The sequence below is a fragment of the Rhinolophus ferrumequinum genome, chromosome 11 (genome assembly GCF_004115265.2).
Source record: "Rhinolophus ferrumequinum isolate MPI-CBG mRhiFer1 chromosome 11, mRhiFer1_v1.p, whole genome shotgun sequence".
Classification (NCBI taxonomy): domain Eukaryota; kingdom Metazoa; phylum Chordata; class Mammalia; order Chiroptera; family Rhinolophidae; genus Rhinolophus; species Rhinolophus ferrumequinum.
The window spans coordinates 68,520,854-68,542,830 of NC_046294.1; positions in this window are offsets into that span (position 1 = coordinate 68,520,854).

The window sequence follows — 21,977 nt, forward strand, 5'->3', positions numbered from 1 at the left end:
TTGTGCTCTTATAAATTTCATCTAAATCCAATTTAAATAGCTTTGATTGAATGTTGCAATATTGACAATGCCTATTCAAATACTAGTTAAATTTTTCATATGGGCAATAGAAGGAGGGATCAAGAAACTCAAGGTTTAATGGAGCCCATGTTAAAAATAGCTAAGAGCAACAAAGCAATTAATGCTTGGACTGTCAGGGAGAGTCCTCTCCACAGTGATCACAGACCTATGGTTGAATACCTTCAGTTACTCAATAACGAAGAGAGAGAATTTAACTAATTACATGGAGTAACATCCTTTGGCCCCATACTTGCCTCCATTCCATATTTTATAACAGATATTAAATTTCCATATAAATTATGGAAGTTTGCTGAGAATTATATATTATTAAACATCCATTTTTCCATAAAAACCCAAGATATATCTGAATACATCAGAAGCAAAAGGCTACATTTTTTTTATTACAGACTTACAAGCTACTTATATAGCAGTCATGTATTGTGAGAGATTTGTGTGTGTGTGTGTGTGTGTGTGTACACCCAATTCTAAATCTCAGTAAACTTTCAAAAAGTATACATATCAACAAGGGGAGTAGATAAAATCAGTCATAAATAGAATAAGACATAAAAACTTCTATGTGTAATAGAGAAATAATTTTACGGAGTTTCATGACCAGATGGTGGCCTTCAGTGAGTGGGTAGAGCCAAGCAGTGATGACATGGCAGGAAATAAGTACTCTGATCCCAACCACCATGATTGTTTCTACCGCTCCCTCCAAATAACTGAACTCTATCAGAAGCTGGAGGGCAAAGAACATGTTGATACAGTCCATACAGGACAGCCTAATCTAGAACAGGGCAGGGTAATGAAGGGTGAAGATTAGAACTGGAGTGACAAAAGAAAGGTATTCAGCCTATACAGCAAAAACAAATTTTAAGTTAGTGTGACCCAGAATGCTCTATGTTGACTAAAGGTATTCAACCATGGGTCTGTGACCACTGTACACAGGACTTTTCCGAGACAGTCCAAGCATTAACTGCTTTGTTGATCGTAGCTAATTTTAAGTTAGAAAAAAAATATGACCTAGTATAGCGCCTTCTGCATTTAAAATACCAAATAGGATTGCAAACAACATTTTTCCCTTCACTCGTGCAATGCTATGTTAACATAATCAATGGGGTAAAGTTGCACAAGAAGCCATGAGCATTTTCCATTAATGCTAGTCATGGTTTGCAGAGCCTGGCAGAATTTTCCCTTCTTCCTGCTCTGTATCAGTATCTTCCCCAGGTTTCTGATGGTACGCAACTTTGATTTCTGCTCTATAGTTTGTTCCATCTGCTACTCTCTTATTTCCCAGGGGACAAGCCACTATACTGTGCCACTTTAATTTCTGTTTTTGTGCCCTTAAACTGCTTCTCCAACTTACCAGCCAGGCTTTAGCTCACCATAAAGCACCTGCTAGGGAATTCAGCGGCACACATGTGGCCAGCCTTGTGACTGTGGGATGCTTTCAGAAATAAGGTGCGAGTGCTTGTGGAATTGAGGTCGAAACCTCCTTCATGTCTCTTGAAGAACTGACTGTTAATTGACTGTGTTTTTTGTGTAGGAATGTGAGTTATAGTATGCTATTGTTCACAGGGTCAGAGTCAGAAATCAACAGTTTCTGACACCGAAAGCTCTAGCTTCATTAGAAGGTCAAACTGAGGCCGCAGCCCAGCAGCACAGGTTTTTGTGCCATACTCCTATTAATGGCAGGTGTTTATTCTGCCAAGTTAGGGTGTAGCTACAATGCAACCTTATCATCTGCTTTAGATGCCAAATTATTTCTAAATATGACAAGATCTTCTTTCAGAGCTTCTGCATAGATCCAAGCCTTAGCTAATTGAAGAAGTTAATCTTTATACTTAAGATTGAGTTTTATATATTATGCCACCTATCTATGGCTGAACATTCAATTAAAAAATAAATGTTCTTGTTTTGATGACAGAAGGTGAATTCTTAACGAATGGATTCAAGCACAAATATTTTGGCTGGATAAAACTGTATATTTATCTTATGTACATATTTTACTCCAAAGAAAAGCACCTTTTTTTACTCATGATTCTCAAGATTTGTTGTTTTTCCTTTCATATTTAATGATAATATTCATACTTCAATTCTTTAAAATAGGTATTATGTTATTGAAATGTAACTGCAATGTAATCAGTTGCTTTATCTCTAATCCACATATTTTCAGGAAGAAAAAAAAAATACAAGGAAACATTTCATCTTTAGCTCTCCATCCAAACATGTATCTTAAAGATTCTTAGATTTTTTTTTCATATCTGGGTTTTTATCTTTAATTATATAGATGTCTGACAAACACAGGAACCCTCTAATTCTATAATTACAAAAAATGCACATGTTACACCTGATGTTTTTTCCTTTACTTTCTGCTTATTTTTTTCTAATACCAAGACCTGGAGTTGTTTCTGTATCTCGTTTAATGCATGAGATATACAAAGAAAATTGTATCTAAAGAGTTTAATGATATTCCTGCAGGCTGAGAGAAAGCTGGTATTTTTCAAGCCTCTGATCACTTTATGGTACGATATGGTAAGATGCAAGTGCATGCTAACAACAAGGAAGTTAATCTTCTAAAATAGATGCTTTTCAACCATTATTTTTCTTCTGCGTATACTTTCTTCAGGTAATTCCATATGAAAATACAAAAATGAATAGCATAAAAGACAAGCTGCTCCATTTAAAGACAATGAAGATACAGAAACCTACATGCCAAGCTCTATACTAAATTCTTATGCGAACTTAAAAGCTTCCCTTAGTATGGCATACACACAGCCACATATGTGTGTTATCTCTCTCTGTATCACCTATCTATCTATCTATCTATCTATCTATCTATCTATCTATCTATCTATCTATCTATCATCTATCATCATCTATCGATCACCTATCTATAATGTATAATCAAATGCATAGCACAGAGACAGAATTATAAAATACCGTTAATAAAAAGTAGCGATTGAGATAGATAAATGATGTATTATAGATTTGTACGCTTGAAACCTATATAATTTTATTAACCAATGTTTCCCCAAATAAATTTAACGAAAAATTCAAAAGTAACTATTTTATTCATCACTTTAAAAGGTAATTATTCCACTAGAGAAAAAAATGATGTAAAAGCAAACAATAGGATTTTTCAGAACACAGGTACAAAGAAAAAAATCCATAAATATGGAGCAATAATAGGCTTACATAGGCATAATAACTTTGATTTGATAGCTCATTATTTGTAACAGTGGAAATGCCAATTCCAAAGCAGTTAAATGTTATATGATTTAGGCTTTATAATATTGACTATTTTCAGAATTTTCTACATTTTAATCTGGGTTATAATTTCTCTCTATGTACAATTTCATTGCATCTCCATTTTGTATGATTTACTTGTAATTCCTGCTGAGTAACTATTTTTCACCTTATGTCTCACAATTAAAGTTTTAGCCTAGAAAAATTGTTTTATTCATGTTTATATCAATGTCATATCACATTTCTACAAATACTTCATACATGTACACTAACATAGCTACATTTGACCTGCTAAATATTTCCGAATAATTTGTAATAATTAAGACCATCACATGATATGAGGTATTTGTTAAGTATCTACAATGTGACAGAAGTAGAAAACGCAATTTTATCTAATCCTCATAATAGGTAAATATTTTTGGCCAAAATTATAGACAATTAAATAATTTTAGAGAGATTAAGTGACTTGCCAAAGGTCACATAACTAATATATATATTTAGCCCAACTTTAGTCTTAAGTTTAATTACTAACATTTAGAATTACGTACCACTTTGTGGCATTTTCTAATTGCTGTTTAATGTTAATAAGATTATATGAAATTGTCCATATATATCTTTAAATCACAATAAGTTTTGTTTTATACACAGAAGGGTATGGTTAGGAGGGAAGAATTAATGCTGTGCACTCATGAGAATTGATTTTTTGTGTGATCAACTATTTTGCTGGCTGGGTAGGAGAAGCGTAAGAGGCACACTGAAAAAAACTTATCATCCACCCTTAGCCCATTTTGTGTTAGAGGTTAACTTTTGCTTTCTTCTACTTTCATCTGGAAAGCTCCATGAATGTCCTAAGTGTCAGATAGCCAAAATCAGTTTTGCCCTTGAGGATTGCCTGGGGGTCACAGATCCATGATATAGTTTCTTTAGCAACATCTCTTGTATTTCAGTATACGTACTATGTCTTCATTTTCAATCATCTAAATAGTATTTTCTAAATTTCACTTGTGATTTCTTCTTTGATCCATTTGTTAGTTAGTAGTATGTTATTTAATTTGCTCTTTTTTGTGAATTTCCCAAATTTCTATCTGATACTAATTTTCAATTTCACTTGAATTGGAGAACATATGTTATATGATCAAACCTTTTAAATTTATTTAAATTATCATAGTGAATGTGAAGTGATATCTCATTGTAGATTTGATTGCATTTCCCTGATGTCTGATTATGTTCAGCATCTTTTCATTAGCTTACTGTCAATTTGATATCTGTTCTTTGGAGAAATGTCTATTCAAACCTTTTTGTACATTTGAAAAAAATAGATTATTTTCTTTTTATTGTTGAGGTGTAATTGTACTTTATATGTTCTAGATATTAGGCCTTTCTCTAATATATAGTTTGGAGATATTTTCTCCAGTCTCTGGGTTATCTTTTCACTTTATTCATAGTGCTCTTTGATGCACAAAAGATTTTTGTTCTTGTTGTTTTTAATTTTAATAAAATTATCTATTTTTATTATTTTATCATTCAATTTATCTATTTTATATTTTATTGCTAGTGGTTTTTTTTGTGACATATCAAAGAAACCGTTGTTTAACCATTGCTTAATCCAAGGTTATGCAGATTTACAATTATGTTTCCTACTAAGAATTTTATATTGTAACTTTTACTTTTAGGTGTCTCATCCATTTTGAGTTAGCTTTTGTGAATGGTATGAGATAGCAGTCCAACATCATTCTTTTGCATGTTAATGTCCAATTTTCCCAGAAGATTTTACTGCAAAGACTAATTTCTCATTGAATGGCCTTGGCACCCTTGTTGATAATCAATTTACTATAAATAAAAGGGCTTATTTATGTATATGTTGCTTTTTGGACACTCAATTCTATTTCATTAATATATATGTCTGTCCTTAAACCTGTAACACACGATCTTAATTACTGTAGATTTATAAAATGTTTTAAAATTGGGAAGCATTCATCCTCCAACTTTGTCCTTAATTTTCAAGATTGTTTTGGCTACTCAGTGTCCTTAATTTACATATATATATATGGCATTAGTTTTTCCATTTGTGTAAGAAATGCAGTTGAAATTTAGATAGCAACTATATTGAATCTGTACATCAATTTGTGGATCTTGACACTTCAACAATATTAAGTCTTTCAATCCATGAACATGTGAACACAGATGATTTACCATTTTTTCATTTTTTCACACTGCTGTAAATTTCTTTCAATAATGCTTTGTAATGCCCAGTGTATAATGTCTTGTTATTACTTAAACTTATTCCTAAACTTTTTATTCTTTTTGATGTTATTATAAATTGAATTGTGTTTTAAGTTTTATTTCCAGACTGTTTATTCTAGTGTGTAGGAATACATCTTATTTTTGTATATTATTCTTGTGTCCTAAAATTTGGCTGAACTACAAGGTCTAGTAGTTTTTTTGGTGGATTCTTTAGGGTGTTCTATATATAAGGTCATATCATCTACAAATTGAAATAGTAATTTCTTAACAATGAAGGAAAAGAGAATAAGCTGTCAATACAGATTGAGCTAAAATTATAAAAGTCCTTGATAACCAGGCTGGATTGAGCTAATTACCTTGTATAAAGTAGTGTCAGTTTAAACAAACTGTTTTGTTTATTTTTTTTAGATAGATAAAAATATTATGGCCATTTAACATATAAGAAAATCTGAGGCAGAGAAACTTTAAGGGATTTGGCAAAGATTATACAGCTACTAAGGAGCAATACTGGGTTTTTAATGGAAAGTGTGTATTCTATAGCCAATAAAACTAAAAATTCTGTAATTCTGACCTAAAGTGGTTTCCTTGTTGGTAGTTTATAATCAGTGTCAATTTATAATAATTCTCATGCTTAGCCAATGTCCTTAACATAATACTGTGAACTGAAGAGAGCCAGTGGTTAAGTAAACTTCAGACTATACTGAAAAAAAAAAAAAAATCTAACGAACTCAATAACAGAGTAAAACGTAGGCTATTAAGAATTGGAATTAAACATTTATGAAGCCATGGTATAAGAATAAAGAATTACTTTTTATTGACATATAGCCAACATGCAATAAAATACACTGATATTAACTGTTTAGTTGGATGTTTTTTACAATTGTGTACACTTGAGAAACCACTACCCAAAATAAAATATAAAACATTTCCATCTCTCCACTCCCAAAGGCTCTCTGCTCTTTCCCCTCGCAATTTCTCATTCAGTTAATTTCCTATTCCCCCCCATCCCTGTTCCTATCTCTATACTCTCCAGAATCACTATATGATTTTTATAAGCACAAAATTTTTTTTAAGTTTTCCTGTATTTGGAGTTCATGTAAATTGAGTAATATTGCATATATAAGGCTGTTGCAAAAGTAATTGCGGTTTTTGCAATTATTTTTAATCTTTGAAACCACAATTTCTTTTGCTCTATCCTAACACTTTTATCTGTCTGGCTTCTTTTGTTCAACATAATGTATTTTAAGATTTTGTATACGTTGTTCTTTGTTTCTTTTTTATTGCTGATGAATTTTCCATTATATTCGCTATACCATAATTTGTTTACTTAGTCTTCTTTTGATGGATATTTAGATTTTTTCCAATTTCTAGATACCATGAAGAGAGTGTTGTATGAGTTCCAGTATGTTTTGTTTTGTTTTTTTATAATTTACTTTCCTTCCTCTTCATGAAGAGTTATGTAAAGCAGTTATACCATATTGCACCCCCAATATCGAGGTACCAAAGTCCCACAACCCCACCAACATTTGCTATTGTCAGCTTTGTTTTGTTTTTAACTTTGTAAGTGAATGTGAAATGGTATCTCATTGTGGTTTTAATTTTATTTTCCTACTAATGATGCTAAGTACCTTTCCTTCTGTGATTACTAGCCATTTTTACATCATCTTATTGAAGTGTCTTTTTAATTACTTATATAGAAATATATATTTATATGTATATATAAATATTGCATATATTTTACATATAAATATGATATATTCATTTCTATCTATCTATCCATACATCTATTTATCTAACATGTGTTTGTCTTTCTCCTTTCAGGGTCGTTTTTACAGAACAGATTAGGCCTACTACAGACATGAAGCTTTCTCTTGTTTACTGACATAGTAACTATGTGCAGAAGAATGTCTGTGACATAATAGATGCTTACAAATTACTTCTAGAATAAATGAATCTTTGTTTTATATTAAACCAAAATTTTAAGTTATTGAGCATTAAATTATTTATTATCGATTTTCTTAAGAACCACCATCTCTCAATGAAACACACACACACACACACACACAGAGAGAAAACTTACTTTCAAATTCCAATTCAGACATTTACCAACTATATGTCCTTGGGAAAATTACTTGTCCTCTCTGTGCTTCAGTTTCCTCATGTATTAAAAGAACTATAAAATAATAGTTCTTACTCATAGATTGCTGTGATATATGTAAATGATTCATTGTCCATTGAACACACGCACACACAATAATCCTAGGGCATTTAATTGGTATATAATTGTTTGCTATTGTTATTATTATTATACTCAAGAGGTTTGGATGAGTAGAAATGAGACTTGCTCAGAAATTTGGGGAAATTTGTCAATATTTACAGTGTTAACAGAGCCGCTTAGGCTAACAGATAGACAATATGAGGATGTTCAGCATATTTTTTTGGCTGTAGGAAGCAGATGTCAAAGTGAAGAAAGAAGTAGTAGACACTTCATTCAAATGTATTCCCTACCATACAATTTCTTGAGTAGGTAGATCTGGGACCTCTACAGAGACACTTCTGCCCTATTAAAAATATAGCTGCTAGATCAATAGACTAGACCACTAGTGTCTATAAAAGAATGATAATTATCACTCTTATACACATTATCACAATTATATAATGCATGTGAAGGCTTTCCATAATTGCAAAAAGCTATACAAATGATATTAGTACTGAAAAGCCTACTTTGGTGGGCGCCACTGGTAATTTCTTTTATATTTTATGGACTTTTCTCAGGTTTCTTACCTCTCTATAACCATGTAGTTAAAGCTCTCAATTCCCTCACAGCTTTCTATCTACACTGATAGAAAGATCTCTCATTTCTGACCTCTTTCTTTCTGTCTTGTCTTTATCACTCTGTCTCTAAGACATCTGTACTTAAATGTCTTCCTATCACATCAAATTCACTACGCCTAAGACAAAATGTCTGATCTTTCTGTTAAGCCCTTTCTTTTCTTTCCTCTCTCTATTAAAGATACAACATTTTATCAGTATTTAAATATAGTTTTGATAATATTAAGCCTAAACATATAACAATGTATGTATGTACAGATGATCTCAACCACATCATAATAATCTATAATATGTTAACATTTTGATACAAAGATTATTAATTTTAACAGTATCACTTATGCATATAAATCAAAAAATAAGAGAAGCTTTATTTTTTCCCACTGTAAAAGATAATAGTGACACTAGTGTTGAAATATATTACCTGAAGAATTCACCTTTACAATGACTATATAAAATTTGATACACCTCTTATATGAATGGAAATACTGAATTTCACACACAAAGAAAACACACAAAGAAAAGATACAGTGATTGAATGATTGAGAGAAGGAAGAAACTTGAGGCTTATGAGGTTATTGTAAGAAATAACCTTAATATACTCTTTTGAAAAGAAATAGAACCAAGAATAAAGCTTATGAGCCAATATTTCACTGTTCTATTTGCATTAAACCAAGAATTTTTGGTCTCTTAGGACACATTTAAATTTTCAAAATATTACTGTACCTCCACAATATCTTAGCTAATATATACAGTGTTGCCAAATTTTCTCAACTCTATTGTTCACCTTGAATGCATTGTCTACATGAAAGCATTATAGTAATCAGAAAATGAATGAATTAATGAATGAATAAAGTTGCCTTCCAAGACGTCAACCAATCAAAATTTAGAAGAAATATCACTTCAAATCTTATGCTTATCTTTTTTTTTTATTTAAATTTATTGGGGTGACAATTGTTAGTAAAATTACATAGATTTCAGGTGTGCAATTCTGTATCACATCATCTATAAATTACATTGTGTGTTCACCACCCAGAGTCAGTTCTCCTTATGCTTATCTTAATTTTCAACAATAAACTTCTCTTTATTTAAAATAATTTGGTTTTTACTAATATGTTTCACATATTGTGTTTGTTATGAGTGGTATACCTAGTAGTGTGGAATTTGACAACTAAAATTATTTGACATTATTATCTTAGAATCTAGATTACATTATTTTATAATGGGGTGAGTTCTTCATGACTAATAAAAGATGGTAGACATGATGCTATTCTCTATACACATATTAATTTCAGACCTGTTGCCAGGGCACTTTTAGGGTTCATAAAGCTGTCAGTGTCTACTTCTTATGTCTCAGAACACTCACTTTTGGAAAAAATAGCAAGCTACCATATGGAAGAAAAAACAAAAAAACAAAACAGCGAAAATGTATCATGGAGAGGCCCACGTGGGGAACAAAAGAGTGCCCTCTGCCCTTATGCCTAACTGAGCTCTCCTAGATCGGAAAACATGCATCTCCCACCTTTATGATTGAGTTCTCTTCAAAGTGAATCTTTTAGCTCTGTTTAGCTATTTCAGCTGACAACAGGTAGAACAAAGTATTGTCACCTCCAGGAAAATCTGCACAAATTGTAGATTCATTAGTAAAGTAAACAATTGCTATTGTCTTAAGCCATTAAATTTGGATTGGTTTGTTACACAGCAATAGATAATCACAATGCATTTTTCAAACCTGGAAGTGCTGTGCTGACTCCTGAGACCTAAAATCTGTGGCACTGTATCATCTTGAATTGAAAAGGAAGGAGAGATTGTAAAATTTTAAAAATGTTTTTTGTGTTTGTTTTTTGGGAGGGGACTTCCCCAACCTTCAATGAGCAAGGAGCTGGCTAAAATGGCTACTCAGTTGCAAACACAGGCCTTTATTGTGGGAGGAAAGGAAGCCATGATCTCCTGGGGCTGAGTCAATATCTACAAAGAGAATATTTCCAGTAAAGATGGTGCAGTAGGTAAATGCTGTGCTCACTTCCTCCTACAATCACATCAAGATTACAACTAAACTACAGAACAACCATCATTGAGACTTGCCTGAAATCTAGCTGAACTGAAGCCCTACACCGAAAACACACAGAAGCAGCCACCTCGACAATGGTAGGAGGGGCAGAGACTGGAAACAGGCTGGTCCCACACCTGCGTGTGACCAACAAATATCAGGAGGGATATCTTGGCTACAGAGGTCCATCCCAGAGGAGCGATGGGTCCCAGCCCCACACCAATCTCCCCAGCTCAGTGTTGCAGTGCTGAGGAGAGAAGACCCCACAACTTCTAGCTGTGAAAAAAAGCAGAGATTGTGGTTTAATGAGACAAAGGCTGCTGGGGTTCCAGGCATTCCTCTGAAAGTACTAGCACACCAGCTAACTCACTGATGGTCTCACTTGCTCTGAGTTCCAGCACTGGAACAGCAGCTCAAAAGTTCTCAGGGACATATGGGAAGGAAATGAACTATCTGGCTTCTGAGCAAGGGCTAGAGGAGCAGCTTTCTTCCAGGCAGAGGAACTAACACCTTTCCTTTGCCCTGCCCTGGTAATTCCCTGTGACCCCACCCCACGTAGTTTACAGTGACACTAAGCTGCTTCCTGTGGATTTTCCATGCAAATCGCCTGCCTTGGCTGATGATGCAGACTTTCCTAAAATCTCTCAAAGATTCACAAAACACGAATAAGCAGCATCTGGCTTCATTGTGTCCCATCTCTCTTGTTGAGCAGCCCTAAGCCTAGCACTAGCAACAGCCTGCTTTGATTCAAGACTTGACTTCTCAAGTCACCTCCAAGTCAGTGTCAGTGGCAACCATCTGCAGATTGCTTTGTGGTTCATGCCAGGTGGTCACAGTCAGGACACAGGCTACTGCTGAATGTGGCCTGTGGTGGGACCTCTCCCACAAGGCCCCAGTTCTGGCATGCTCAGTGGCCAACTTGGGACCTTGCCAGAGCATCACTGGAGAGGAATGCAGGTCACTGGACAGCAGTCATTATGTGAGAGAGCAATTATAGGAATAAATCCTGTAATCCCAGATGAGCTTCCCTAGCTGGCACCACATGGAGCAGAAAGGAACCTTCTTCATTTCATCCTGCCCATAATGTGGACTCTTGAGCAAAATAAATTATCATTGAAGCTCATTATTTAGAGTAATGTAATACAGAGTAAGTGATATTTGTAACATAGGGTTAATAATATGAAACAGAAGATAAAATTGAGGGAAAAAAGAGTGTGGGGAATGATAAGGAATACATTTTAAATGGCTTTTTATTTAAGGGAAGAGCTTCAAAAAAAAATGAGGTGATAACAGAACTATGCCTAGGAAGGTAATGAATTCCACTGTGTTGATGAAGATGGTGTAGGTAATAGAAATAAAGCTACAAATATGAAATAAATATATATCATTCCTCTAGTAAAGAGCCAAAGAATCTTTGAGAATGACTCCTAAAGACAAGATTTGTTACCCTCTTGGTAGTGATTAAGGCTGAGGAAATCGTAGGACTCTTGCACATTATACACCTACTACAAATTTGATATTCACTGTTGCTCCTAATAGTTGTTAAGACACTTATTTAAGAATCAAAACCAGTATATTAAGATTGCTCTCAAGTATACAACATTAGTCATTTTGTAATACCTTTTTATGGGCTAAGTGAAAGCTCATTGCCTAAAGTTATTCAATACATTTATGCAAGAGTATCTCGGACACAATTGTTAAACTAGCATTCCTGACACTGTCTCTATTTTTCACCACTGACTATCCCATTAAGTGCTCTATAAATAGTTTTATTACATTCATTTAAGAATTTGAAAAATGAAATCATAGTCACCTAGCCAACGTGTGTGTGTGTGTGTGTGTGTGTGTGTGTGTACATACACACTGGGGGTGCCAAAAAAACTGTATACAAGTATACACTTTGGTCAGCGTTGCTTAAGCAGTAGTTTGCAGTAATCAGAAGTGTGTCTGAATGTTGATGGTAACGTCTTTCAGCACCTCTTGTAATTGCAGAAGTCAAACATGACTGATATTCACCTTTTGTTACTCACGTATATTGTGTATTACAATTTTAATACAGTTGTCCTTTCTTAAAATGTGAATACATATTTTGCACTATATATATGTATATGTATGTATGTATGTATATGTGTGTGTGTATGTATGTGTGTATATATATATGTGTATATGTGTGTGTGTATATATATATATATATATATATATATATATATATATATTGCATAGTGGTTAAAGAGGGAAGTCTCTGTGCTCCAAATACAAATATCTGCTTTAGAGTTACCTCAGCTCTGCCTTTATTTAGTCGTGTGCCACTGAACAACTTTCTGTTCATTCAATCCCTTAATATGTGAAATAATACCTCTAGTACATGCCTCAGACAATGCGTCTGAGAATTAAATGAGATAAAGATGAAAATGCTTAATGCTTAGTACTGTCCTGAAAACTAATTCCTCAATTTAAGTTAGTTGTTGTTAGTATTTTTTATCCATTCTTGAGTTATAAAATGTAGTTCCTCTCCATGTCACTTTTATTTCCTCTTTAAAACTCCATTATGCTTACTTCATAAATACTAAGATAAGACGTCATATCTTTTCATTTATGTTCCCGGTCAGCAACTTTCATGTTTCCATTACATATTTTTTCCATATGCCCTGAAACTTATTGTCTTAATACGTTAAAAAATATTCATTTTAAATAATGTTGGATGGATTTTTCTTTTTTCTAATAGCTCTCTGGAGAGTAAGCTTTTCTAAAAGTTAGAAATACAAAAACGGGATCGTTGGCTTTATTTGTCTTATCAGTGAAATTCCAATCAACCAGTCCAGTTCAACAAAAATGTTGAATGAAACTCTGGTCTTGTTTTTGGTTTCATTAGCACTATTTACATATATTTATTTCAAAATGAACATTGTTGTCTATAAATTTTTAGCTGATTAAAAACATCTTTAAAAAAGATAACCACAAAATTCGAACAAAATGAAATAAAATACCATCCTATTTAGATATTATGCTTGTTTAGGACAATCACTTTCACTGTATATGGGTGATTAAATCAAAGGTGTTAGCTTTGATTTAAAGGGTACATCTAATGTTTTTGCTGTTTTCCTTAATGTGAGTCCCAACATTCTACTTATTATATTATTGATTCAATTTCTTCCCAGACTCTTTACATTTGACATGTAATCCCACCAAAATTTACGTTTTATTAAATTATAGGTCCACTTTTATAAAAATTCTTTATTGATAACTAAGGAAAATGTTTAAATATATTTCTGTTTTTTAGATTTTATAGACAGCAAGGGCAATGCTATTGAATTATATATGACTACCCATATGTACCCTATATTTCCCTCTTGATTAATGTCTATGTCAATATTATATATCAGATAACTTTTAAGAAATATAACAATTGCTCTTTTGCCTCTTACACACACACACACACACACAAATCTAAACGCAAAAATTGACTTTAAAGTAATTTCTCTTTCTTTCTTTGAGTTCTAAAATGCTACACTTTAGTTTTTATTTCTGTTGTGGACAGGTGCAGAATAATGAACAACTTTGTAAACTTCCAGCTGTTTTTGTATTGTCACTACTTCATTCAGTTAAGATTTGTATTTTTTGCGGTTATCTTTATTTCATGACTTTTGTAAAGTATGTCTGCAATACTAACATGTGTAAATGGTGATGATCTTCTCTAATAATCCATTGCTTCTGCAACTAAATGCTACTTTTAGCAATGTTATCTCTCCCTGTGTTGCTGGTGGTGATAGAAGGGTATAATGTTGTGCAGAAACCCAGAGACATGATTTTAATATGTGACACCCAGGAAGCTAACTAAGGTCTTTCAAAGTCCTACGTTATTTCTCTCTAACATAGATGTAACAGTTACTATACTCTTTATCATTTTATCAGTGTAATTTTTTAGGAGGATTTGTTGACATTTGAAATACTATTCATGAGGAACTGGTTTAAACAATATAAGCGTTCTAAGTTTTGCATTGATGGGAAGAATCTTTGTGGTTGCACTCTGTCAGGAAACTGCTATTAGGGAAATGCAAATCAAAACCACAATGAGATACCACCTTACACCTGGTAGAATGGCTATCATCAACAAGACAAATAATAAAAAGTGTTGGAGAGCTCAGAAGGAAAAGGAACCCTCATACACTATCGGTGGGAATGTAAATTGGTACAGCAACTATGAAAAACAGTATGGAGGTTCCTCAAAAAATTAAGAATAGAATTACCATATGAACCAGAAATCTCTCTCCTGGGTATGTACCCAAAAAATCTGAAAACATTTATCCATAAAGATATATGCTCTCTGATTTTCATTACGATAGTATTTATGGTGGCCAAGACTTGGAAACAAAGTGTACTTTGAAGGATGTGTCTGGATAAAGAAGATGTGGTACATATATACAATGGAATATTACTTGGCCGTAAGAAAAGATGAAATACTGCCATTTCTGACAACATGAATGGATCTTGAGATTATCATGTTAAGTGAAATAAATCAGGCAGAAAAAGGTGAGAACCACATGATTTCACTCACATGTGGGATATAAAACTTAAAGCAACAAAGGAACAAGACAAACAAAGAAACAAAAACTCATAGACACAGACAACAGTTTATTGGTTATCGGAAGGTAAGTGGGAAGAAGGGATGGTAGAAGAGGGTAAAGGAGGTCAAATATATGGTGATGAAAGAAGAACTAACATCTTGGTGGTGAGCACACAAGGTGATATATATTTATTTGAGTGTATATATATATACACATATATTATAGAATATATTCTATATATTCTATATATAGAATATATTCTATATTATAGAAATGCACACTTGAAACCGATGAAATTTTACTAACCATTGTCACCCCAATGAATTTTAATAAAAAGATTTTCAGAGAAAAAATGTATTTGTCATAAAGAAATAATGAAAGAAAGATACTTGCTTATGATGCAACCACTGAATTACAGTTATTGTTAACATACCAATGCTATCTTAATTATTTTATTTATATGAGTATTTTTAAGATAAAAATATATACATTTACTTAAGTATCTTGTATATGTTTAGGCTTCAGAAGCAATTCTATGGTATTTTTTGTTTTTATAAATGTCAGCATTAATACCTTCATAATATTCCATATGACTTTATGTTTTCCACGTACTTAAAAAAAATGGTGATTTTACCTTTCTTTATTAGGTCTTTGTCTTTGCATGAAGAAATCACAAATATTAATTTGATTGTTTGCCATATATATATATATGATAGTTGAGATTATCTTTATATACTCTAAATATAATTCATTCTTTTAAGAGGAGAAATTGTATTATCAGATTTAATGGATATACAGAACTTAAACCCTTCCTGCTCCCATTTAACATACATTCATATGCTAAGCTTAGATTTCTCACTGTGCATTCACGTGTCTCTGTGTGTGTGTGGGGGGGGGTATATTTGTCCTGTTCTATTAATATGTACTAGGATTGAAATCCAGACATTATTTCCATACTTTCACCATAAATTTTAAGTGCCAACGCCCTAATTTAGACCCGGATTTACTTTCTAACAATATTTTTCCTAGATATTAAAGTATGTGGGAATTTTCTGACCAATAATATAATTTATAATAAAACTTCTAAATGACTGGTGCATTATCACAGTTAATGTATACATTTGCTGTATACTTTCCTATATGACAGGCAACTTCAGGAATTGTAAAAGTATAGAGAGGACATATTGTTTAAAATTCTTTTACTGCGTTAATTGATTTCAAGTTTTGTTTTCAAAATGTGTCAGAAATCCACAAAAAACAAATAGTTGATATTTTGACTATTTTATGCATTTAATAATAACAATTTGAGCTGCTTTGTATATAAATGCCATTATTTTATGTAAAAAAAATTTCCTATTGTTATTCATTCTTGAAAAACACAAAAAAATATAGAAAAATGTACATTAACTTTCCTAAACATCCTTTCTGAAACACTGACAGGACTCTTTATATTTTATTTTTGAGTGATAATTCTCACAACAACACACATTGCTGCTTTCCAGGACACATAGCACAATCATACGTGGTTTGTTTACATTTGCAAACATCTTTCCCCTTTTTTGCACATTGTGAGGGCATAATGCTGCACACACAGCAATTACAGTAGGCTTCTTTTCCTCATCCTCAAATTGCCTAAGAAAATGACACTCTGTCAGCCTAATTTCATTTGGTGCAGACATCCTGCAACCCCTTTTATTTCCATCTTTTCTTGAAAATCATCTATTAAGCCCTCTATAATAATTTTCCCTGAATTTCTGCTGGGTCAAGTTATTGTTAAGGTTTTGAATGTTGTAACATATATAGCCATTTACTAGAGCCACTTCAATGAGAAAATGCCATATGGTTCGATACCACTTCTTAGACTTCCTATCAAAAGGATAAGTGGCACAGAGGAGATCAAAACAATCAACTCCACCCATAAATGAATTGTACAGAATTTGAATATTTGGCTTCAACGCAGTTCTCATTCCCTTTTTTTATCTTACACGCAGTTCACTGACATCATCATTCCCAACAGTGGAGATCATGTTGACTCTCCCTGTATCCTGCCAAGTGCAAACAAGCATTGATCAATCACGATTTTCCCACATCACTGGGAGATCACCATGCTTCAGCTTGCAAATCCTCACATATGAAGGTAGTCCTCTCCTATTGGCACGCACTGTATCTCATGCTCCTTTTTTTTTTCAATCTTAGACTCTCAAAAGATTCTATACTTGAATAAAAATTGTCTGTACAAATTGCATGCCCCTTGCCTTTAAATCCATTCAACAAGCTGGACACCATCCTTGCTCCCAACCCAACTTTCCTATCTTAAGATGAATCTTTGCTTGTATATACATTAAACCACAACAGAAATCCTGTTTGTGAATCACAGAGGGACCAAATCTTTATGCCCCACTTTGTACTTGGTTTACTGGGAAGATGTTGCTTGAAAAATAGACACCCTTGAATTTCAAAATGGACTCATCCGCACACAATTATTTATTGCTGTTAGAGATGGAAATATATGTATCCTTTACAAAATCTATTATGGGCCTGATTTTTGTAAACCCATCAGTTTTTGATGATTCATCATCATTATTGGAAAAATGAAGGAAGGACCTAATTAGTTGACATTCATCCCTTGTAAAAACAGTGTTGAAACCAGGAGTTTGAGTCAACCAATAGGTATCCTGAAAGTGTGATTCTAATGTGGGCTTGCTATCAACCCCGTGGCAATTTCAACAGCTACAAATGCCTTCATAAGTTGGCATAATTTGATCTAGGCAAGAGTTTTTCAATCAGAGATAGAATGCTTTCAGCATATCTGTTTGTCTCATTGGCAACAAATTAAAAAATAGATGAAGGAAAAAAATTAGTAAAACATCCATATGGTTCTAAATTGTCAAAACCAAGAACACTGTGTTTTCCGGTAAAGTCTGGAATAGAGTCTAATTCAGGTAAAGAATTATCTTTCACGTTTCCAGTCTTACACCAAGATGCCAAGGAATAGGATACTCTGCTTGTAAATGGAGATGGCTCCACTGATATTACGTCATCAATGTCCTCCTCCGTGTCATCGTCATCTTCACAATTTCGTTAGTTTCCTCCAAAGCCCTTTCTATTTCTTCGTCATCATTTTTTCTTTTTCTCTTTACTCCATTCATTTCTGAACTTGGAGGAAGACATATTTAATATAGGAGACTCTGTTACTACTGCCATTGAACGTGTATATATTTCAGTAATGGGATGTATTATTACTTCAGAATGCTATGAAATACACATAAAATAAAAACTTGCCTAATAAGCAGCAGAGAAAACCAATGTAATGATGTAGAAATGCCCATCTTTTGTAAGAACTGCAAAATAACCACACCAGTCCCTGGGCACCAGAGCACGAAAGGCAGGCGGTGATGGTGATGGCGTGGGTAATGAGAACTTAGGTGCTTCTTGTTCTTGCGCGTTTGCAGCAGCACTCGCAGACTTCTGGCACTGGATTCGAGTGCCTGAGAATATACTGCCACTCCGCAGTAGAGGGAAAAGCTTTTTGAGCTTGTGGAGTAAACTCAAATGCCACAGTCAGCCGATGGACCTCTTCATTCGACTACAGTGTACCATCGCGTCAAAAAGGTTAAATCACAATGTCCTAGTGATGAAAATTAGAATTTGAAGTGGTTGGCATTTGTTACATGATCTATTTCTTTCCAGTTCTTTTTCAATTGGTCTCATTTTGATATGAACACTTATAGCACTTTGCTATTTCAACTATTGTTTTGGAAGTTTAATTCTCTATTTGGATACCTCCGCTCACTTTTTTGATTTTAGTCTTAATTAGCTAGACCTTCATCTCTCTTGCTCTGTATTCCTCAAGATTCTAGCTGAAAGGATAAAGTGAAATATAGAATGGAGGTCCCATACTAAGATTAGACTATATTTGTCCTGCGGGAATGGGATTCAGGGTCAGAAGCTATAATACTAGAAATTAATTTGTAACCCAATGGTTCCCTTGCAGTCACACTTTATCCAAAACAATCATGACATACTGAAAATCTTAAGATATTTCCTCCTTATTTTTCTTACTTTACAGTTAATTTAAATAGAGAGTAAATAGAAGAACAAGTACTCTATGTTTTGTACTTGTTCATATCATATAGATCGAATAATATTTCCTTTCCCCCCAAATAACAAAGAATGTTCTAATTTTCCTGAAGTAGAAAATTATATGTAGTCATATTATTTACTTCTACCTCAGTCATATGGTTTGAGTAGATCACATTTAGGATAAAACACTAAAACGATTTTGTGTGACTTAAAATTAATTCACTTACATTGCTGTTCTTTCTTTGCACCCCCTTTTCGATCCATAGGCTATGAAATTGTAAAACACAGAACTGGGCACTGGATTTGTTTTATTAAAGCATCAAATTATGTGTATACACACACACACACACACACACACACACACACACACAGGTTCTTTTATTTATCCTTTACTATAAGTATAGTCTGTTGTTCCAAATCATAACTGTTACTCATAGAAAATACCTAACACCTTCTGTAAGGGAGGAAAACAAGCCCACTTGTAGCAATTATAATAAATTATAGATGATCCCTAAAAATGTTTTGTAAAATAGTATCAGTGTATTTCAATAATCATGTGCATTATATGTTGTTAAGCAGTATATGTAATCTGAGTAAACTTACATATCCAAAACCTAATAGTTTTCTACATGACGGAAATCGCATCAGCAGCCCAAATCTATCAGACTATCTGGGAGGAGGTAGACTGCTCCACTTAGCTCCTAAGAATCTGTTTAATAGTCTGAATCACCTGTACCAGATTAATAATGTCTAATGCTAATTTTGTGCCAGGGCAATTTAATTCCAAGTTTCTATATATGAACTCAAAACACTTGCTGAAATGCGCATGTCTTAGTAATGGGGATTGATCTGAGAATTAAAAGCCTACAGATTGACTCTGAGAAAACAAAATATTTGATAGAAAATTAAGTAAAGCTTAGACTTCATTTGGCTGACTATTCAAATTATATTTAAGTAGTTTGACTAGTTCCAAGTTATATGGGCCTGAGTGGGAAGTAATGACTCAGACTAAATCATTTTCACTATCTTTATTGGGATCTGGCAGATGTTCTGAATCTATCCTTTAATTTCTTTTCTTGAATATTTGTATGCCAAGATAATATTGAATTACAATATTTTTCACAATTGATTACAGCAAATGCCTTCAAAAGATTTGTCTTAAGAAATCTAAATTGATGAGGTGATATTTTCCAGGAAAAAATCCAAGCACATGAAAAGCTATGAGTAATGCTTTCAACAGATATTGTTTTTGTTTGTTTTTTTTAAACTGTTTTTAAACTGCAACTGGCATTTAAATTTAAATTCCACAAATACCAAGTCAGATACCACCAAAAAGGTTTTAAAGTTCTTTAAACACTGTCAGAAAGGGATTTAGACAAATGTTGTTCCCCTTTCTCCATACTTCCACAGAGAACTTTAAAAAGTGTTATTTCCTGGTGCTTTTGACATTATATTACAGAGAAAAACAAAACAAAACAAAAGTCAGTGGGGGCAAGAACTATCTGTGAGAGTATATGACTGCCATCCTGATTCCAACAAACAATGTTCCTGACAATGTTTGTATTTTTCCAACTGTACATTTTTCTTTTTAAAGTTTACCACCCTCTAGCCTGTGAGAAGCAGCTGGTCTGTGGGACTTTTGGCTAACACTTAGTTAGCCATACTGTACCAAGAATACAAATGTTTGTACCACCACAATGACTGAAACAAGGGTTTTTATGTGGAACCATTTACCAGAAAAACAAATATAGATATTAAAGCAAAACAAAATCAAGGATTATAGTCTCCTGTTTATGATAGAGGAATAGTGGAAAAGTCCATTGATAGACAGAACACATTAGAGGAAAAGTTAAAACTGGTGTCAATCCTCCTTTTGACATTTTCAGTCTCTTTAACTTTGAGCAAACCACTTAATCTCTTTGCAAAATACATTTAAAAATATTTACCATATGAATTTGCAGTGGGGCCATTCGTGAGAAAAAGCTTTTATAAATTCTAAGTGCAAAACAAGCCTACTTGTTATTTATGGTTATAATCATAATTATTAAAGACTCAGTGTATTAACCCTCCTTTCCCACTACAAGATGTTCTAAAGTATAGGGTATTCTAAATTGCCAAGTATTTTGTAATAAAGGATATCAATGCTGAAATGTGTTCACCAGCTCAAAAACCTTTGTCTAATGGAGTGAATCCTAAATTTCTTTACTTAGCCATTTGAGATCATTTAGCTGTTATAAACATGTATTTTCGTCTAAATTCCATTATTTGTCATTTGCTTGCTACTTTCAAACCATGTTTTGTTTTCTTTTGTTTTGTTTGTTTTGTTTTCTGAATATGGATTACCATCTTCATGTTTTCTTTCTGGCCTCTATCTCCAGCTAAAATTCCCTTCCTAGTTATCTTTTCTAGCTACCATCTCATTATCTTATTTTATCACAAAGCTTTCCATAGTCCTCTAATCATAATTAATCTTTTTCCCACAGAAATATTTTATATATTTCCTAATACACTTGTGTGTAGATACAATTTGATACAAGTTAACAAACAGAGGCTATAACTCTCGTATATGCAAGATACTTGTGAAAAGTAACTTGTGGATAATCAGGTGATAGTTGTTTAGAAAGTCAGATATTTAAATAGCTAAGCAAAATATTATGGTTCCTAGATTATTATATAGTTCATATCGATATAGCAATGCATATTCAAAATCTATTTTTGGAATAGCTCAATGTTTCCTAAGGTATGGCCTTAGGAATACCTCATCAGAACCACAAGTAGCACTTGATAAAATTCAGACTCGGGGTCCCAATGCCATACCTCTCAATCTGAATTTGAGACAGGAGGGGCAAGAACCTCTTTATGTAACAATGTACCAAAAGATTCCCTGGCCTGTAAAT